Here is a 24,076-nt window from a genome sequence, read left to right on the forward strand (position 1 = left end):
TTATTTTCATTAGAATTAATTTCTATGCATAGAAAGATGCATATTGGAAATATTTTTATTGTAAAAGCGTTATTTTCAATTAATTTCTATGCATAGAAAGATGCATATTGGAAATATTTTTATTGTTAAAGCGTTATTTTCATTAGAATTAATTTCAATGGTCAAATCAAGGAAGAAACTTGCACTTGGATCATTGGGATCAACGCTTTTTTCCCCATCAAGAGGCACAGCCGTTGATTCCTATCCATAGAACAATTTCTATCCGGGATTTACTTCATCTATCGTAATAATAGAAATTAAATCTCGATTTACGGATCCATCAGTCCAGCCTAACCCCATCCGATCCCATGGGTTAGCCAACCGCCCAACCACTGTAGTGATGGGATCCAATTTGGAATTTGGTTAGGTTTTGTCTCGGGTACTAAGGAAAAGAGTTCCAAGGCCCCCTAGCCGGAAGTTCATGCAAACATAAAACTAGCCACACCACTTACACACCCAATATGAAAATTGCCTTTTTCTTAGCATCAGCTAACTTTAAAACAATCCTTTAATGAAACCATAGTACCATGATCACAATCTTCCAATTTATCCAGTTGATTCATAATTTCCCATCATTCCTTCATCAGAGTATCTATGGCATCATTGGCAACTAGAACGCTCACCACCTGTCCACACAGGGGCCTTTTCAATAGTTCCTAGCCCATAATACTCGGCAATATAATCACTTATAAAAATCAAGATGGACTCTCGTTGAAGATCAGCAAGATCAACCAACAGATCCATATAAAGAGCCATGGACTCATCCATTGAAGACCAGCAAGGTCAATCAACCAGATCCATGCCCGGTTTCACAAAACAACTCTTACTCCTTGTTCCAATATCTTCCTCGACGCACGCGTGGGTATCCTAGGCGACCCAGAGCCCGAGCACCGTATGGTCAGCACCCTCTAGGATCCTTCGCAGGTGACCTAGCGCTTCACTCATAGGCCGCTTCCTTGGTCCCTCATCCACCGTACCGGAAGCTCACCATTTTAATCAAACCGAGGCTGGTCAAGACCTCGGCCGACCTTGCTACGCGAGACGTCCTCCATTGACTCTCCGTCAGCAGTTGCAACTTTATCAGTTAGGTCTCCACGACCTTAATCACAAGACGGTCAAAATGCTTTCCCAGCATTCTTGACATAAAACAGCCATTTACAAACAGCATTTACAAATAGTTTACAAATACAATTTCTATATTAACTCTAATTTTTCCACATTATCCCTCATATAATCCACATTACTTATTCCTCATTCCATTTATATGTGTACTCATCCAATCACATCATTTTCCATCTCTTCACTTCAGATTCCTTCACATCACATATCATATATTCACATCCATACATCCACATCCACATCCACATTCACATCCATACATCCACATCTACATGCTTACCTCCATTTTCACATCCTCATTTATACATCCACATCCCATATCCACATTCATACATACACATCCATATCCACATCCATACATCCACATCCACATGCATACATCCACTATCACGTCCTCATTCATACATCCACATCCACATGCATACATCCACTATCACGTCCTCATTCATACATCCATATCCACATACATACATACATCCACATCCACATTCCCATTCACATCTATACATCCACATCTACATCCACATGCATACATCCACTATCACGTCCTCATTCATACATCCACATCCTCATGCATACATCCACTATCACGTCCTCATTCATACATCCATATCCACATACATACATACATCCACATCCACATTCCCATTCACATCTATACATCCACATCTACATCCACATACATACATACATCCACATCCACATTCCACATTCACATCTATACATCCACATCTACATCCATATACATACATACATCCACATCCACATTCCACATTCACATCTATACATCCACATCTACATCCACATTCACATATATCCACATCCACATTCCCATTCACATCTATACATACACATCTACATCCACATACATACATACATCCACATCCACGTTCCACATTCACATCTATACAACCACATCTACATCCACATTCACATACATCCACATCTACATTCACATTCACATCTATATCCACATCTATATTCCCATTCACATCTATACATCCACATCTACATCCACATACATACATACATCCATATCCACATTCCACATTCACTTCTATACAACCACGTCTACATCCACATTTACATCTATGCATATACATCTTCATGCATACATCCATTTTCACATGCATACATCCACACTCCCATCTCCACATCCACACATCCACATACATACATCCATTTTCACATTCCCATTCATATAACCCCATATGCCTTCATATCTAATCTTTTATATCACCTCCATTCTCACCCTATCACAACCCATATACATCTTATCTCATCTCATACACTTCTTATCTCATCCCATACACATCTTATCACATCTTAACTCATCTTATATGCATCTTATCATATCTTATCACTTCCCATATCTTTTATGCATACTTCTATGCATGAAATTCAATTATGCTAAAAGTAACACTTTTATAATAAAATAATCATCTCTTATGCATACCTCTATGCATGAAATTCAATTATGCTAAAAGTAACACTTTTATAATAAAATATTCATCTCTTATGCATACCTCTATGCATGAATTTTAATTATTGTAAAAGTAACACTTTTATAATAAAATATTCATCTCTTATGCATACCTCTATGCATGAAATTCAATTATGCTAAAAGTAACACTTTTGATATAAAAATTTATCCATTATGCATACTTCTATGCATGTAAATAAAAATGATAAAAGTAACACTTTTGATATAAAAATTTATCCATTATGCATACTTCTATGCATGTAAATAAAAATGATAAAAGTAACACTTTTGATATAAAAATTTATCCATTATGCATACTTCTATGCAAGTAAATAAAAATGATAAAAGTAACACTTTTGATATAAAAATTTATCCATTATGCATACTTCTATGCATGTAAATAAAAATGATAAAAGTAACACTTTTGATATAAAAATTTATCCATTATGCATACTTCTATGCATGTAAATAAAAATGATAAAAGTAACACTTTTGATATAAAAATTTATCCATTATGCATACTTCTATGCATGTAAATAAAAATGATAAAAGTAACACTTTTGATATAAAAATTTATCCATTATGCATACTTCTATGCAAGTAAATAAAAATGATAAAAGTAACACTTTTAATCTAAAAACTTATTCTTTATGCATAATATAAAAATTCAATTTCTCTATGATTATAATGAAATTCTTTCAATTAGTCTAGGATGATAATTCCTAGAATATGGTAGGAAGTCCTCTTTTTATGCTTTGAATGAAATTATTTTATGCATAATTTTTATAAAAATTTTGCCATAGCTCCGCTGCTATGACTGATAAATCTCAATTTTTCTAAGGGATAAAGCTTATCATTAAGGAAATAATTAAAATGATCTCTAATTGGATCATTAATCCATAATGGATTGAATCATCAATATGCATAAACTAAAAGCATAGAAAAAAAACCATTAATTTGGCCTCAAGCATAGCTTAATCTTGGATTAAGAAAAAGCTTTATGAAAAGCTTCTTTTGGATTGAGAATGGGTCATGAGTATGACCATTTCTTGAGTGAGAGAGAGAAATTACATAAAAACCATTAGAATTTAAACATAAATAAAAATTAACTTCAATAGCATTTATTAAATTATGTAACTCTTCACTACTATTCACCAATTAACTTCAATAGCATTTAAAAAACCATACCAATTAAGCTTCTCAAGCTTGAGAGGGGTTGAGAAGAGAGAAACATTGAGAAATTATAGAAAAGAGCAATATTCACTAATTACCTTACAAGTTGCTTGATTCTTTGTTCACGGTAGAGGCCCCCAACCAATCAATTGGTTAAGTATGTTGATGGAGCCACTAATGGGGATTGAAGAAAGAGGGAAGCTCCAAAAACTAGTGAATTATTAAATGAATTCACAGTTCTTGGCTTAGGTGGAGTAGAGTAACGATGCATAAACACTATATATTTTTCAACAAGGGGGAGGCTTCTATTTATAGGAAAAATTGAGCTCCTAACCAAACAAACTGATTCTAGAATTTTCCAAATCAGTTTGGTCAATTTTTGACCATTTTTAGGTCAGTTAAGCTAATTTTTTGGAACTAGACTTGAATGAGGAGAGAGGAGAGATGAAATATCTCAATTTTTATGAGTTTAAAACTCATTCAAGCATGTGAAATATGCACCTCCTTTAAAGAACTCCCCTTCCTTACATATGTCATACTTTTAATATTGCTCATAATTTTTTACTAATAAACCTTGTACATTTTCAACTCTTCATCTTATGTGAAATATGCACCTCCTTTAAAGAACTCCCCTTCCTTACATATGTCATACTTTTAATATTGCTCATAATTTTTTACTAATAAACCTTGTACATTTTCAACTCTTCATCTTATGTGAGCATTTACTCATTTTTGGGTATCTTCTTTTACAAATTGGATTTATCTCCTCCCTACACATGGATTGATGCTATTGGCCCATAGGAACCTTAATTGGACCATAATCCAAAAATTTCTGAAAATCTAGACCCTTAGACTAAGGTCCTTTATACACATTTCCAATTAATTCCAATTGCACATTGGAAAGTTCTTTTTGAATTTCTGTTTCAGGGGAACTTATTTTAATAAGATGAGATAATTTTCTATCCAAAAATATTAAAAATCTGAATATTCTCTCTCTAGAATATTTTCTCTCTCTAGGTTAAAACAGTTAGAAACAAGTCTTTTATATTTCTGAAGAGGGATTGATTATAGAAGAAGATGCTAGACATCAAAAGGGGGTTTGGGGGAGGAATCTTACATTCTACCCCACTTAAAAAACGTGAGATGTCCTCATCTCGCAAACTGGGATAATTTCGCAAGATGCACGAATTATGAGACTTAGAGAAAAATTTAAATCAGGATTAACCACCAAGAAAAAGTCTCAAAGAGAGCAAGATTCAAGATAAGAACAAGATTTAAACTTTATTAATTCTCAGAACTTATACAGTAAAGATAGAAGAACTCTTTACACTTCCATAAGCCCGTCCATCATATGATCACAAAAGCAGCACTCACAAGCTGCGCATGTATAAGGTAACTCATCTATGGGAATAATTCTGTTGGTTATTGCTGCACCTATCTCAGTGGTATGAGGTGATCTAACAAAAGGGCCTCTGAGAGGCAAGCCAAAAACGGGGTAAAGGCATATCTTCTCATGAGGAAGAAAACACGCCAGTAAGAAGACTCGCTCAGAAAACCCAAGATGCCTTGATCTCATGACGCAGTAGTATCGGGGACCCAAACCCAAAGCTTCAATAACCATGGCCAAGCGGACATTATTACAAAAATGTTGCTGACCCCAGGGTGTTACCCTAGTTATGTCTTGATAGGTCCGCCATTTGGTCTGCGCTACAGAAGTTCCCAAGTGAGGGAAAAGTGAGCGCTCATACTGTTCTATAAAATCCTTCTTCAGAGACTCACTTGCGTCTTGAAGGTGAGGAATCATTATGGATAAAACTAGTTCTTGTTGCCAAGCCATGAAGGAGATTAAGAAAGAGAGGAGATCGATGGAAGTAAGATTACTGCTGTGAGCGACAGGTAAAAAGTTACGACTTATATAAAGGAAGGAGTTAGCGTAACCTAGAAGCCAACGGTATCTTGTCACTGAAGTTTTATTGTCTTTCCTTGATTTGGGTTTGGCACATATTTCTATGAAATACATTAAGAACTTTGAGATGAGGAGGTAAAAGAAGCTTGTAGGCTAAGTCACCTACTTTCATTGAATTCAGATATAAGGCTCACAATATCTGGGGGATAAGTTCTTATACTCCCCAAGAGATAAAGAACTTCTTTTGGGCCGTACTCGAATGAAAACCAAAACCTTGGTATCCAAAACACCGATTTTCACTTCTGAACTCATTGTTCTGAATCCTTAAAACAGCGTGACTCCTGAGAAGTATTCTAGGAAAAGGGTCTTCCTTTTTTTTAAACAGAATCTTTCTTTTATTTTAGAGAGGGACTAATTATAAGATCAAAAAGGGAGATTCTTACTCCTGTATACCTCGAAGGCTGGGGAGGAATCTTACATTCTACCCCACTTAAAAAAGTGCGAGATGTCCTCATCTCGCCAAGTAGAGGACAACTCTTTTTCTTAAGATCCAATTTATTCTAGGGTTCCTTATATTCTGGTCAACCCAACAGAATACGGGGATAAATATCCCTTATATAGAACTCATCATTAAATAAATTCATTTCAGATCATATCATTCATATCTTTAACACGATAATGGTCCATCAGATCGAAAATTTTTCTTTCTGAACATTCCTCCACGGGAATTTCAGTCAAGCAAGTTTTCAATTTGTCATCCCTTAACTTGATATACCGAGTCAAGTGTTAACAGTAGCACTTTGACAGCACAATCCACTAATCTCATAGTGATTTGCTGAAATCATTATCATCATTTATCATTACAGGGACTCGTCCCATTCATCCTCATTGCGGTTTTGCTCAGGTTATTATATTTCAACTAAATTTCAAAAATCATCATTTTTTAATCAGAATCCCAATCAATTCATCAGTTCCCAAACAGAATTAAAAATCATATCAACCACATTCAAATTCATCATCTGGATAGCATTAATGCTTATAATTTCAAGTCTTAGATTTACTCGTATATACTGTCAGTAAAGAGCTGCAGTTATACTCTCAGTATATACGGATAGTCACGGCCCTTGGAATTATAAGGTAAATACCATCATGTCTAGGCCTCAAGCAAGTCAGGGATTCTATATAATTGCGGTACTTCCATCTGAAGACCCAATTACCAAATTACGAATTTCAGTTTGAATATCAAATTGTATGAATTATATCACACAATTACAACCTTTTTGTGTTTCTTGATAAATTTCTGACCTATTTGTCTTCTCAGTTGATCTTTATTAACCAAACGCTCTGATACCAACTGTGAGATCCCTGTTCCCACCGTGCAACAGATTCGGGGTACTAGCAGCGGAAGTAGCACTTCATGCGCAGGGCAGGGACCCACACTCGGGGCCTCGTCCACGGATATCCGGACAAGAGACTAATCCGTCGGTTTTTCCAAAACCGAACCCGAAAAAACTTCCCTTACTCGGAAAGCATGGGCGATTCCACCAGGATAACTCTTTACTCTAATGCAGTCAAGATCATTACAGATCAACTGATCTGACTGCACCTTTAACGGTACTTGGTCAAATCAAGGAAGAAACTTGCACTTGGATCATTGGGATCAACGCTTTTTTCCCCATCAAGAGGCACAGCCGTTGATTCCTATCCATAGAACAATTTCTATCCGGGATTTACTTCATCTATCGTAATAATAGAAATTAAATCTCGATTTACGGATCCATCCCTCATATAATCCACATTACTTATTCCTCATTCCATTTATATGTGTACTCATCCAATCACATCATTTTTCATCTCTTCACTTCAGATTCCTTCACATCACATATCATATATTCACATCCATACATCCACATCCACATCCACATTCACATCCATACATCCACATCTACATGCTTACCTCCATTTTCACATCCTCATTTATACATCCACATCCCATATCCACATTCATACATACACATCCATATCCACATCCATGCATCCACATCCACATGCATACATCCACTATCACGTCCTCATTCATACATCCACATCCACATGCATACATCCACTATCACGTCCTCATTCATACATCCATATCCACATACATACATACATCCACATCCACATTCCCATTCACATCTATACATCCACATCTACATCCACATGCATACATCCACTATCACGTCCTCATTCATACATCCACATCCTCATGCATACATCCACTATCACGTCCTCATTCATACATCCATATCCACATACATACATACATCCACATCCACATTCCCATTCACATCTATACATCCACATCTACATCCACATACATACATACATCCACATCCACATTCCACATTCACATCTATACATCCACATCTACATCCATATACATACATACATCCACATCCACATTCCACATTCACATCTATACATCCACATCTACATCCACATTCACATATATCCACATCCACATTCCCATTCACATCTATACATACACATCTACATCCACATACATACATACATCCACATCCACGTTCCACATTCACATCTATACAACCACATCTACATCCACATTCACATACATCCACATCTACATTCACATTCACATCTATATCCACATCTATATTCCCATTCACATCTATACATCCACATCTACATCCACATACATACATACATCCATATCCACATTCCACATTCACTTCTATACAACCACGTCTACATCCACATTTACATCTATGCATATACATCTTCATGCATACATCCATTTTCACATGCATACATCCACACTCCCATCTCCACATCCACACATCCACATACATACATCCATTTTCACATTCCCATTCATATAACCCCATATGCCTTCATATCTAATCTTTTATATCACCTCCATTCTCACCCTATCACAACCCATATACATCTTATCTCATCTCATACACTTCTTATCTCATCCCATACACATCTTATCACATCTTAACTCATCTTATATGCATCTTATCATATCTTATCACTTCCCATATCTTTTATGCATACTTCTATGCATGAAATTCAATTATGCTAAAAGTAACACTTTTATAATAAAATAATCATCTCTTATGCATACCTCTATGCATGAAATTCAATTATGCTAAAAGTAACACTTTTATAATAAAATATTCATCTCTTATGCATACCTCTATGCATGAATTTTAATTATTGTAAAAGTAACACTTTTATAATAAAATATTCATCTCTTATGCATACCTCTATGCATGAAATTCAATTATGCTAAAAGTAACACTTTTGATATAAAAATTTATCCATTATGCATACTTCTATGCATGTAAATAAAAATGATAAAAGTAACACTTTTGATATAAAAATTTATCCATTATGCATACTTCTATGCATGTAAATAAAAATGATAAAAGTAACACTTTTGATATAAAAATTTATCCATTATGCATACTTCTATGCAAGTAAATAAAAATGATAAAAGTAACACTTTTGATATAAAAATTTATCCATTATGCATACTTCTATGCACGTAAATAAAAATGATAAAAGTAACACTTTTGATATAAAAATTTATCCATTATGCATACTTCTATGCATGTAAATAAAAATGATAAAAGTAACACTTTTGATATAAAAATTTACCCATTATGCATACTTCTATGCATGTAAATAAAAATGATAAAAGTAACACTTTTGATATAAAAATTTATCCATTATGCATACTTCTATGCAAGTAAATAAAAATGATAAAAGTAACACTTTTAATCTAAAAACTTATTCTTTATGCATAATATAAAAATTCAATTTCTCTATGATTATAATGAAATTCTTTCAATTAGTCTAGGATGATAATTCCTAGAATATGGTAGGAAGTCCTCTTTTTATGCTTTGAATGAAATTATTTTATGCATAATTTTTATAAAAATTTTGCCATAGCTCCTATAGGAAAAATTGAGCTCCTAACCAAACAAACTGATTCTAGAATTTTCCAAATCAGTTTGGTCAATTTTTGACCATTTTTAGGTCAGTTAAGCTAATTTTTTGGAACTAGACTTGAATGAGGAGAGAGGAGAGATGAAATATCTCAATTTTTATGAGTTTAAAACTCATTCAAGCATGTGAAATATGCACCTCCTTTAAAGAAGTCCCCTTCCTTACATATGTCATACTTTTAATATTGCTCATAATTTTTTTACTAATAAACCTTGTACATTTTCAACTCTTCATCTTATGTGAAATATGCACCTCCTTTAAAGAACTCCCCTTCCTTACATATGTCATACTTTTAATATTGCTCATAATTTTTTACTAATAAACCTTGTACATTTTCAACTCTTCATCTTATGTGAAAAATGCACCTCCTTTAAAGAACTCCCCTTCCTTACATATGTCATACTTTTAATATTGCTCATAATTTTTTACTAATAAACCTTGTACATTTTCAACTCTTCATCTTATGTGAGCATTTACTCATTTTTGGGTATCTTCTTTTACAAATTGGATTTATCTCCTCCCTACACATGGATTGATGCTATTGGCCCATAGGAACCTTAATTGGACCATAATCCAAAAATTTCTGAAAATCTAGACCCTTAGACTAAGGTCCTTTATACACATTTCCAATTAATTCCAATTGCACATTGGAAAGTTCTTTTTGAATTTCTGTTTCAGGGGAACTTATTTTAATAAGATGAGATAATTTTCTATCCAAAAATATTAAAAATCTGAATATTCTCTCTCTAGAATATTTTCGCATGTATAAGGTAACTCATCTATGGGAATAATTCTGTTGGTTATTGCTGCACCTATCTCAGTGGTATGAGGTGATCTAACAAAAGGGCCTCTGAGAGGCAAGCCAAAAACGGGGTAAAGGCATATCTTCTCATGAGGAAGAAAACACGCCAGTAAGAAGACTCGCTCAGAAAACCCAAGATGCCTTGATCTCATGACGCAGTAGTATCGGGGACCCAAACCCAAAGCTTCAATAACCATGGCCAAGCGGACATTATTACAAAAATGTTGCTGACCCCAGGGTGTTACCCTAGTTATGTCTTGATAGGTCCGCCATTTGGTCTGCGCTACAGAAGTTCCCAAGTGAGGGAAAAGTGAGCGCTCATACTGTTCTATAAAATCCTTCTTCAGAGACTCACTTGCGTCTTGAAGGTGAGGAATCATTATGGATAAAACTAGTTCTTGTTGCCAAGCCATGAAGGAGATTAAGAAAGAGAGGAGATCGATGGAAGTAAGATTACTGCTGTGAGCGACAGGTAAAAAGTTACGACTTATATAAAGGAAGGAGTTAGCGTAACCTAGAAGCCAACGGTATCTTGTCACTGAAGTTTTATTGTCTTTCCTTGATTTGGGTTTGGCACATATTTCTATGAAATACATTAAGAACTTTGAGATGAGGAGGTAAAAGAAGCTTGTAGGCTAAGTCACCTACTTTCATTGAATTCAGATATAAGGCTCACAATATCTGGGGGATAAGTTCTTATACTCCCCAAGAGATAAAGAACTTCTTTTGGGCCGTACTCGAATGAAAACCAAAACCTTGGTATCCAAAACACCGATTTTCACTTCTGAACTCATTGTTCTGAATCCTTAAAACAGCGTGACTCCTGAGAAGTATTCTAGGAAAAGGGTCTTCCTTTTTTTTTAAACAGAATCTTTCTTTTATTTTAGAGAGGGACTAATTATAAGATCAAAAAGGGAGATTCTTACTCCTGTATACCTCGAAGGCTGGGGAGGAATCTTACATTCTACCCCACTTAAAAAAGTGCGAGATGTCCTCATCTCGCCAAGTAGAGGACAACTCTTTTTCTTAAGATCCAATTTATTCTAGGGTTCCTTATATTCTGGTCAACCCAACAGAATACGGGGATAAATATCCCTTATATAGAACTCATCATTAAATAAATTCATTTCAGATCATATCATTCATATCTTTAACACGATAATGGTCCATCAGATCGAAAATTTTTCTTTCTGAACATTCCTCCACGGGAATTTCAGTCAAGCAAGTTTTCAATTTGTCATCCCTTAACTTGATATACCGAGTCAAGTGTTAACAGTAGCACTTTGACAGCACAATCCACTAATCTCATAGTGATTTGCTGAAATCATTATCATCATTTATCATTACAGGGACTCGTCCCATTCATCCTCATTGCGGTTTTGCTCAGGTTATTATATTTCAACTAAATTTCAAAAATCATCATTTTTCAATCAGAATCCCAATCAATTCATCAGTTCCCAAACAGAATTAAAAATCATATCAACCACATTCAAATTCATCATCTGGATAGCATTAATGCTTATAATTTCAAGTCTTAGATTTACTCGTATATACTGTCAGTAAAGAGCTGCAGTTATACTCTCAGTATATACGGATAGTCACGGCCCTTGGAATTATAAGGTAAATACCATCATGTCTAGGCCTCAAGCAAGTCAGGGATTCTATATAATTGCGGTACTTCCATCTGAAGACCCAATTACCAAATTACGAATTTCAGTTTGAATATCAAATTGTATGAATTATATCACACAATTACAACCTTTTTGTGTTTCTTGATAAATTTCTGACCTATTTGTCTTCTCAGTTGATCTTTATTAACCAAACGCTCTGATACCAACTGTGAGATCCCTGTTCCCACCGTGCAACAGATTCGGGGTACTAGCAGCGGAAGTAGCACTTCATGCGCGGGGCAGGGACCCACACTCGGGGCCTCGTCCACGGATATCCGGACAAGAGACTAATCCGTCGGTTTTTCCAAAACCGAACCCGAAAAAACTTCCCTTACTCGGAAAGCATGGGCGATTCCACCAGGATAACTCTTTACTCTAATGCAGTCAAGATCATTACAGATCAACTGATCTGACTGCACCTTTAACGGTACTTGGTCAAATCAAGGAAGAAACTTGCACTTGGATCATTGGGATCAACGCTTTTTTCCCCATCAAGAGGCACAGCCGTTGATTCCTATCCATAGAACAATTTCTATCCGGGATTTACTTCATCTATCGTAATAATAGAAATTAAATCTCGATTTACGGATCCATCAGTCCAGCCTAACCCCATCCGATCCCATGGGTTAGCCAACCGCCCAACCACTGTAGTGATGGGATCCAATTTGGAATTTGGTTAGGTTTTGTCCCGGGTACTAAGGAAAAGAGTTCCAAGGCCCCCTAGCCGGAAGTTCATGCAAACATAAAACTAGCCACACCACTTACACACCCAATATGAAAATTGCCTTTTTCTTAGCATCAGCTAACTTTAAAACAATCCTTTAATGAAACCATAGTACCATGATCACAATCTTCCAATTTATCCAGTTGATTCATAATTTCCCATCATTCCTTCATCAGAGTATCTATGGCATCATTGGCAACTAGAACGCTCATATAATCACTTATAAAAATCAAGATGGACTCTCGTTGAAGATCAGCAAGATCAACCAACAGATCCATATAAAGAGCCATGGACTCATCCATTGAAGACCAGCAAGGTCAATCAACCAGATCCATGCCCGGTTTCACAAAACAACTCTTACTCCTTGTTCCAATATCTTCCTCAACGCACGCGTGGGTATCCTAGGCGACCCAGAGCCCGAGCACCGTATGGTCAGCACCCTCTAGGATCCTTCGCAGGTGACCTAGCGCTTCACTCATAGGCCGCTTCCTTGGTCCCTCATCCACCGTACCGGAAGCTCACCATTTTAATCAAATCGAGGCTGGTCAAGACCTCGGCCGACCTTGCTACGCGAGACGTCCTCCATTGACTCTCCGTCAGCAGTTGCAACTTTATCAGTTAGGTCTCCACGACCTTAATCACAAGACGGTCAAAATGCTTTCCCAGCATTCTTGACATAAAACAGCCATTTACAAACAGCATTTACAAATAGTTTACAAATACAATTTCTATATTAACTCTAATTTTTCCACATTATCCCTCATATAATCCACATTACTTATTCCTCATTCCATTTATATGTGTACTCATCCAATCACATCATTTTCCATCTCTTCACTTCAGATTCCTTCACATCACATATCATATATTCACATCCATACATCCACATCCACATCCACATTCACATCCATACATCCACATCTACATGCTTACCTCCATTTTCACATCCTCATTTATACATCCACATTACATATCCACATTCATACATACACATCCATATCCACATCCATACATCCACATCCACATGCATACATCCACTATCACGTCCTCATTCATACATCCACATCCACATGCATACATCCACTATCACGTCCTCATTCATACATCCATATCCACATACATACATACATCCACATCCACATTCCCATTCACATCTATACATCCACATCTACATCCACATGCATACATCCACTATCACGTCCTCATTCATACATCCACATCCTCATGCATACATCCACTATCACGTCCTCATTCATACATCCATATCCACATACATACATACATCCACATCCACATTCCCATTCACATCTATACATCCACATCTACATCCACATACATACATACATCCACATCCACATTCCACATTCACATCTATACATCCACATCTACATCCATATACATACATACATCCACATCCACATTCCACATTCACATCTATACATCCACATCTACATCCACATTCACATATATCCACATCCACATTCCCATTCACATCTATACATACACATCTACATCCACATACATACATACATCCACATCCACGTTCCACATTCACATCTATACAACCACATCTACATCTACATTCACATACATCCACATCTACATTCACATTCACATCTATATCCACATCTATATTCCCATTCACATCTATACATCCACACCTACATCCACATACATACATACATCCATATCCACATTCCACATTCACTTCTATACAACCACGTCTACATCCACATTTACATCTATGCATATACATCTTCATGCATACATCCATTTTCACATGCATACATCCACACTCCCATCTCCACATCCACACATCCACATACATACATCCATTTTCACATTCCCATTCATATAACCCCATATGCCTTCATATCTAATCTTTTATATCACCTCCATTCTCACCCTATCACAACCCATATACATCTTATCTCATCTCATACACTTCTTATCTCATCCCATACACATCTTATCACATCTTAACTCATCTTATATGCATCTTATCATATCTTATCACTTCCCATATCTTTTATGCATACTTCTATGCATGAAATTCAATTATGCTAAAAGTAACACTTTTATAATAAAATAATCATCTCTTATGCATACCTCTATGCATGAAATTCAATTATGCTAAAAGTAACACTTTTATAATAAAATATTCATCTCTTATGCATACCTCTATGCATGAATTTTAATTATTGTAAAAGTAACACTTTTATAATAAAATATTCATCTCTTATGCATACCTCTATGCATGAAATTCAATTATGCTAAAAGTAACACTTTTGATATAAAAATTTATCCATTATGCATACTTCTATGCATGTAAATAAAAATGATAAAAGTAACACTTTTGATATAAAAATTTATCCATTATGCATACTTCTATGCATGTAAATAAAAATGATAAAAGTAACACTTTTGATATAAAAATTTATCCATTATGCATACTTCTATGCAAGTAAATAAAAATGATAAAAGTAACACTTTTGATATAAAAATTTATCCATTATGCATACTTCTATGCATGTAAATAAAAATGATAAAAGTAACACTTTTGATATAAAAATTTATCCATTATGCATACTTCTATGCATGTAAATAAAAATGATAAAAGTAACACTTTTGATATAAAAATTTATCCATTATGCATACTTCTATGCATGTAAATAAAAATGATAAAAGTAACACTTTTGATATAAAAATTTATCCATTATGCATACTTCTATGCAAGTAAATAAAAATGATAAAAGTAACACTTTTAATCTAAAAACTTATTCTTTATGCATAATATAAAAATTCAATTTCTCTATGATTATAATGAAATTCTTTCAATTAGTCTAGGATGATAATTCCTAGAATATGGTAGGAAGTCCTCTTTTTATGCTTTGAATGAAATTATTTTATGCATAATTTTTATAAAAATTTTGCCATAGCTCCGCTGCTATGACTGATAAATCTCAATTTTTCTAAGGGATAAAGCTTATCATTAAGGAAATAATTAAAATGATCTCTAATTGGATCATTAATCCATAATGGATTGAATCATCAATATGCATAAACTAAAAGCATAGAAAAAAAAACCATTAATTTGGCCTCAAGCATAGCTTAATCTTGGATTAAGAAAAAGCTTTATGAAAAGCTTCTTTTGGATTGAGAATGAGTCATGAGTATGACCATTTCTTGAGTGAGAGAGAGAAATTACATAAAAACCATTAGAATTTAAACATAAATAAAAATTAACTTCAATAGCATTTATTAAATTATGTAACTCTTCACTACTATTCACCAATTAACTTCAATAGCATTTAAAAAACCATACCAATTAAGCTTCTCAAGCTTGAGAGGGGTTGAGAAGAGAGAAACATTGAGAAATTATAGAAAAGAGCAATATTCACTAATTACCTTACAAGTTGCTTGATTCTTTGTTCACGGTAGAGGCCCCCAACCAATCAATTGGTTAAGTATGTTGATGGAGCCACTAATGGGGATTGAAGAAAGAGGGAAGCTCCAAAAACTAGTGAATTATTAAAGGTGGAGTAGAGTAACGATGCATAAACACTATATATTTTTCAACAAGGGGGAGGCTTCTATTTATAGGAAAAATTGAGCTCCTAACCAAACAAACTGATTCTAGAATTTTCCAAATCAGTTTGGTCAATTTTTGACCATTTTTAGGTCAGTTAAGCTAATTTTTTGGAACTAGACTTGAATGAGGAGAGAGGAGAGATGAAATATCTCAATTTTTATGAGTTTAAAACTCATTCAAGCATGTGAAATATGCACCTCCTTTAAAGAACTCCCCTTCCTTACATATGTCATACTTTTAATATTGCTCATAATTTTTTTACTAATAAACCTTGTACATTTTCAACTCTTCATCTTATGTGAAATATGCACCTCCTTTAAAGAACTCCCCTTCCTTACATATGTCATACTTTTAATATTGCTCATAATTTTTTACTAATAAACCTTGTACATTTTCAACTCTTCATCTTATGTGAAATATGCACCTCCTTTAAAGAACTCCCCTTCCTTACATATGTCATACTTTTAATATTGCTCATAATTTTTTACTAATAAACCTTGTACATTTTCAACTCTTCATCTTATGTGAGCATTTACTCATTTTTGGGTATCTTCTTTTACAAATTGGATTTATCTCCTCCCTACACATGGATTGATGCTATTGGCCCATAGGAACCTTAATTGGACCATAATCCAAAAATTTCTGAAAATCTAGACCCTTAGACTAAGGTCCTTTATACACATTTCCAATTAATTCCAATTGCACATTGGAAAGTTCTTTTTGAATTTCTGTTTCAGGGGAACTTATTTTAATAAGATGAGATAATTTTCTATCCAAAAATATTAAAAATTTGAATATTCTCTCTCTAGAATATTTTCTCTCTCTAGGTTAAAACAGTTAGAAACAAGTCTTTTATATTTCTGAAGAGGGATTGATTATAGAAGAAGATGCTAGACATCAAAAGGGGGTTTGGGGGAGGAATCTTACACAATTCCAGTGGTTGGGCCTTTTAATAAAAAACTTGATTAATAGGAATACGCTTAGAACTTGAGTAGTTAAATAAAAGCCTGAAGACTTCTCTAATGAATAGATCAATAGTTGTGCCTGATTCAATTAGGAAAAAAACATTGATTCCTTCAAGTTAAGTCTGTAATAGTTTCCCTTCTATCTAGTTTAATTAAATGAAGGTTAGTTTAGTATCTTGTCCTCGTTAGAAAAATTCGTTAAGAAAATAAAAATGGTGGAATGGTCCCCGTTTTCTGGGCAAGGAAAATTTTCCAAGTTTTGGTTTTCGGAATGACCATCAGCTTAGTCTCGTGCCCGAACATTCGAGGGCAAGGCCCCGAGTGGGAAACCCTGCCCCGCGCAAGAGGGAGTTGCTTCTGCTACCAGCAATCAGGAATAGAGGGATCTCACAACATCTTTGCATTTTCTGTGACTAGCTCTGCATCTGCTTTTCCTTTTGAGAGCTATGCTTGGAGTTTGGCAATTTCCTCCTTTGCTTCCTTCATCTCTAACTTCCATTGCAACCTTGTTTTCTGGGTTTACTGCACCCTTTTAGCCACTTTCCATTCTTCTTCTATTTGTATTTGTAGGGTAGCTTTGTAATTTTCCCAGTCTCTAGGCCCTTCTTTTTTGAGCTGGTTCTCATTCTTCATACAATGTTGCATTTCTAGTTCCAGAGCATTCAGCTCATTGATGGTGTCAATTTCGAACTTTGTGCTTCTTTCAAGATTTTTCTTATACTCATCTGCCTGGTCTTTTGCCCTCTCTCTTTCATGGAGTGCATCTCTTAATATGTTTGGATATTCCTTGGTGGGTGTGGCCTCCTCCAACTGCTGTTGCAATACTTTGTTCTTTTTAGCAACTTCTTTTCTTTCTTTTCCCAATGCTCTACTTTTCGGGTAGTGGCCTTTAGTGCCTACGTTAGACTTTTGTCTTCTTTTTTTGTTTGTTTTTCTTTTTTGGAAGCGCTGGTCTTGGGAAACTCTTGGCCCTTTGGTTGTTGTTGTTGATACTGCTTCTATTATTGATGTGGTTGTTGCTGCTCCCCATCTGTTGTTGCTCCCCATCTTCATCATTATTGTCATCCAAGTCATGGATGACTTGTTGGGGTTTGCAAGACATCTACTCATGGATTTCTACCAGAGCTTGCAGCGCTTGATGGACCATACTTTGCTGAGTCTGGCCTTTGCTGTGTTAATTACCGTTGCTTTGGCATCTAGCGGAAGGCACATAACTTCCTCCTCTTCGTATTTTTTAGGGCTTGCATTTGAGACTGGGCTATTGCCAAAGCTGTTGTGATGTTTAGCAATTCATCCTTTAAACCCTGTATTGTTTTGGCCGCCCAGACTTTTGCTGGCTTTCTTGCCTCTTCTAACTCCACTCGCAGCCTTTCTATTTGTGCTTGGAGCATTTGCCTCTCACTAATGAGAGTTCTAATCTTTCCCTCACTTATCTCTTTTTGGTTTACTAGGGACCTTTCAGCCATGGACATCTTCTTCTAGAGCTCCTCATTTGGTTGTGCCATCGACTGTGATTTGTACTCTAGCTCCTTGGTTTTGGCTATGGCAGTCATTATCATACCAAACTGTTTTTGATTTAGTGCACTCAACTAATTAATTATACTCTGGGCCTTTGTTTCATACTCCTCTATTAAAGAGAGAGAGTGTGAGAGAATTTTCTGGGCCATAGACATTAGCCCTTTGTCCATGTGCAGCTCTGCTGGTTGGGAGGTTTTGCCTCCAGGTTTCCAGGTAGTTTATCCCTGTGAATGACTTGGTCTTTCTTATGCCTTTTGCGCCAGTGCTGTTACCCAAGATTACAGTTCCACTGGTATAATCAGCTCCATTCTTATAGGCATCTTCCTTTTTTGGGCCGCTTCTTCTCTCTTTTTTTGTTGTTCCCCTTCTCTCCTCTTCTTCTCTTCTTCCTCCTTCCTTTTCTTTTCTTCTTCCTCTTTTTTCTTTTCCACTTCTTCTGATTTCTTCTTCCTTTTAGTTTTTACATCGACTTCTTGTTTCTTTCTTTCTTCCAGTTCCCTTTTCCTTTCTTCTTCTGCCCTTTGTTTCTTGACCTCTTTCGGCTTGGGCATCATTTCGTCATATACATTGTGCTTTCTCTTTTTGTTGGCTTTCTGGGTGATCTTTTGCCACTCTTCCTCATCATCCACATCGTCCTCAAATGAAATGAATTTCCTTTTGGGAGATTTCGAGGATCCTGCGGCTTCTTTGTGTTGCTGCTTGTTAGAGCTGCCCGATGGTCCACCATCTTGCCGCTTGGAAAATTGCCCTTAGGTGTGCATGTACCACAGTGGGATGATCCCACAATCTCGTAAAAAATCATCATGGAGATGAAAATAGTGTTGCACAAAATGTGCATCATGTGAACGATCATCACTAATATAGAAATGATACTCGAATAATGACACGGGTCTCGGGGGTACTCGCTATCCCATCTACATGGGCCTTTGCATGTCGATAGCTAATCTGGACCATAATAGCAACCTGGTGAGGTAAGCGTTCATGCGGTACAATAGAAGTTGGACCTTACATCATATTTAACATTTACTGTAATTCTATTTTTAAATTAAACTAAATTAAATAGTTGATGTATATAAAGGAATTCATCCTACCAAAGAATACAATAACTGATTGCTAGATAAACTTTACAATATGTGTCACAATTTTTGGGTGTTTATTGTAAAAAAAGGGAATTAAGAAAATGAAAAATTTATGCTCTCACACCATACCTCAAAGTCATGCTCTCTCACAAGAGATGTAGCACCACAAATTGAAAGTGCATTTGAAGGTGTAATGAATCTCTCTTCAATAAACATATTGACAATCTGTTGATACACATTGTCAGTGAAGTGAATTCCATCCCAAATCAAGAAAGTGTTGGGATCATCACATAAGACACTAATATGATTGCTGAAAGCCAAAGGGTTGTATCGATTCAATGATGCCACTCAAAAGCTTGGTGCTCCACAACATGCATTTTCAATATCAATAAGTCCTGAAGCAATGCCAACAAAATTTGTAAGTACTTCAAAGCCATACCTCTAAAAATTATTGAACTAGTTTATGTCAAAATGTGTATTCATTCAAGAATCTTATGTGAGAAGATAGTCATATTATAGCCATCATTTCTAATATTAAGGTGAGTAAAGATTCTAGTATTATACCTCTAAAAGATATTGTACTAGTTCATTTATTTTTTCATTGAAAGATCTTATGACAAGATAGTCATATTACAGCCATCATTTCTAATGCTAATTTCAGTGGTTATGCTCTCAGCATGTCTTGCAAATTATTTCAATTAATTTAGGCTTAAAATCATCATTTTTTGTAAATTTATACCATCGTTAACAGGGCTTGTCATGATCTCCTCGAAGGCCAAGAAGAGGTGTGGGATCCCACTACCTCTGCGCACCAGATTCTCGGATGGTAGCAGCAGCAGTGGAAGTAGCTTCCTCTTGCGCCGGGCAGGGTTTCTCACTCGGGGCCTCGCCCTCGAATGTCCGGGCACAAGACTAAGCTGGTGGTCATTCCAAAAACCGAAATTGAGAAAATTTCCCATGCTCGAAAAACGGGGACGATTCCACCATTTTTATTTTCTTAACGAATTTTTCTAATGAGGTCAACATACTAAACTAACCTTCTTCTAATTAAATCAGATAGAAGGGAAACTATTACAAATTTAACTTGAAGGAATCAATGCTTTTTTCCTAATTGAATTAGGCATAGCCGTTGTGATCTATTCATTAGAGAAGTCTTCAGGCTTTTATTTAACTACTCGAGTTTTAAACGTATTTCTATTAATCAATTTTATTATTAAAACTCTATTGATTTTAGCCATGGGTTAGCCACCGCCCAACCACTGGAATTGGTAGAACCAGACAAGTACTCACCCACCCATAATTGAATGCCTTTCTTAACTTTTGCTGTAGAATACAGATACGCACACACTCCTCTTTAAACTTTAACTTTTAAAACAATCCATTGACAAACAATTATTGGTTACAGATATCATAACTCAAAATTTCCATTCAATCCTTGTTTCTCACAAAACAGTATCACTCTAGACTCTCCGTTGAGACCACCAAGTCAGCAACGAGATCCAATAACAGATTACAATAATTTTCTCGTCATCATACATATATATATCTTCCACAACATACGCATGGGTGTCATAAGCACCGTGAGCCCGTGCATCGCCTAGTCAGAACCCTCCAGGATCCTCCTTAGGTGTCCTAGCACTTCACTCAGGGACCACTTCGTCGGCCCTCTCACCCATCGTACTGGAAACACACCATTTTTCACCATACCCAAGCTGGTCAAGACCTGGGTAGTTTTTGCCACGTGAGCCGTCTTTTGAACACTCCCCACCAGCTGTTGCACAACCAAACTTCCCTTAGAAAAACACATATACCAATCGCTCCCTCCAGCATTCTCGCGTAAGACAGCCCTTTAAGAAAACAGGGTTTCTATGTAAGTTTTCAGTTTTGATTTTCTTTTGAATACAATGGGTATATCTTAAATCCGTATCCCAATACTTCTAGATCACAGGTCTAAAATTCCAACAAAATTTCTTGAATTCTGTAACCTTGATCCTCAGATGAGAATCAAGGGTCTTAACTTGATTTCAGATTTGGTGGGTGATTTGAGTGAATTTTCCTGAACTGGTCACATAGTCTGATTCAGGGTTTGAGTCTGGAAAGGTTCTCCTTGAACTATCTTTCTTGAAGGGTAATATTTCAATTACTACTTTACTGAATTTCATTCATTGAGTATTTTGCTTAGCTGAATTCAAAACTAATCACGACTTCCTATGAGGAACAAATTAATCATTTATCTAAAATTCTGACTTCGATAGTTTTTTTGAATTTTCTCATTACCATCCTAGAGAATATGAAACAGTAGAATTTTCTCTCACAGAGTATTTACTTATTCATTTACCAATATTCATGGGATTTAAACATAGGATTAAAGAGAACTCTTATTTTGATATAAAAATTTTGTATGCATCTATTTATGCATAAAAAAATCAATTTTGATGAAAGTAACACTTTCATAATAAAAAAATTCTTTCATGTATCATTTTATGCATAAAAACTAATATTGATGAAAGTAACACTTTTACAATTTATAAAAAATTATTTTATGCATCATTTTATGTGCATAAAAATCATTATTGAGATGAAAGTAGCACTTTTATAATAAAAAAATTCTTTTATGAATCATTTTATGCATAAAAATCAATATTGATGAAAGTAACACTTTTATAATAAAAAATTCTTTTATGCATCATTTTATGCATAAAAATCAATATTGGTGAAAGTAACACTTTTACAATTAAAAAAATCTTTTATGCATAAAAATCAATATTGATAAAAGTAACACTTTTATAATTAAAAAAAATCTTTTACGCATAAAAATCAATTTTAATGAAAGTAAAACTTTTATAATAAAAAATTATTTTATGCATCATTTTATGCATAAAAATCAATATTGATGAAAGTAACACTTTTATAATAAAAAATTCTTTTATGCATCATTTTATGCATAAAAATCAATATTGGTGAAAGTAATACTTTTACAATATAAAATTATTTCCAATATACATCTTTCTATGTATAGAATTTAAATCTAATGAAAATCACTCTTTTATAATAAAAAGAAATTATCCAATATGCATCTTTCTATGCATAGAATTTAATTTTAATAGAAATAACACTTTTATAATAAAAATATTTCTACTATGCATATCTCTATACCTAGAATGAAAATAACACTTTTAGAATACACAAACGGTGGGGATTACTCTTTTTTGAATAATAAAAAATAAAAATTATTTCACAAAATTTAAGAAAATTTTGCCATAACCTCCTTTGTATGGCTGACCATTTTTCAATTTCTTCTATCCTCAAGTTACTTAAAAATTATCCCAAATGGTTTAAAGCATTCTAAACTAATCAAATTTCACTTTTAAAAGAGAAACAATATGAAAAGTTTAATTCTAATAATTTGATTACTTATCTAGGATAAAGAAAGGCTGAATTTAAGAATGAAGAGAGGGGGAAAGCCTTTCTAACAAGGCATAACATCATTTTTTCATTTTAAAGAAAATAAAAATTAGAAAACCATTAAAAGGAATAAAGAAAAAGTAGGATTTCTAGCTTACATGAATTTCTGTGAGCTTTCCTTTGGCTTGATGGTTTGAGGGATCTACTCTCGTTTGTAACAAGAGTTGCCACCAATTCTTTTGAAGAGGAAAAGGTCAAAAACTAATGAATTATCAATAAATTCACTGTTTTTGGCTCTGGGGTGGAGTAGAGTAACAAACACTATTAAGCTTCTACAAAGGGGGAGGCTTCTATTTATAGGAAAAAGTGAGATTCTAACCAAGCAAACTGATTCTAGAATTTTCCAGATCAGTTTGGTCAAATTTTGACCATTTTTGGGTCAGTTTAGCTTATTTTTTGGAACTAGACTTGAATTAGGAGAGAGGAGAGATGAAATATCTCAATATTTGAGAATTTAAAACTCCACCACACATGTGAAATAGGTGCCTCCTTCATGAGGGGGAATCCCCACTCTGAGGTGT

The sequence above is a fragment of the Cibotium barometz genome, chromosome 46 (assembly GCF_041138505.1).
Source record: "Cibotium barometz isolate CiBa-2024 chromosome 46, ASM4113850v1, whole genome shotgun sequence".
NCBI lineage: Eukaryota > Viridiplantae > Streptophyta > Polypodiopsida > Cyatheales > Cibotiaceae > Cibotium > Cibotium barometz.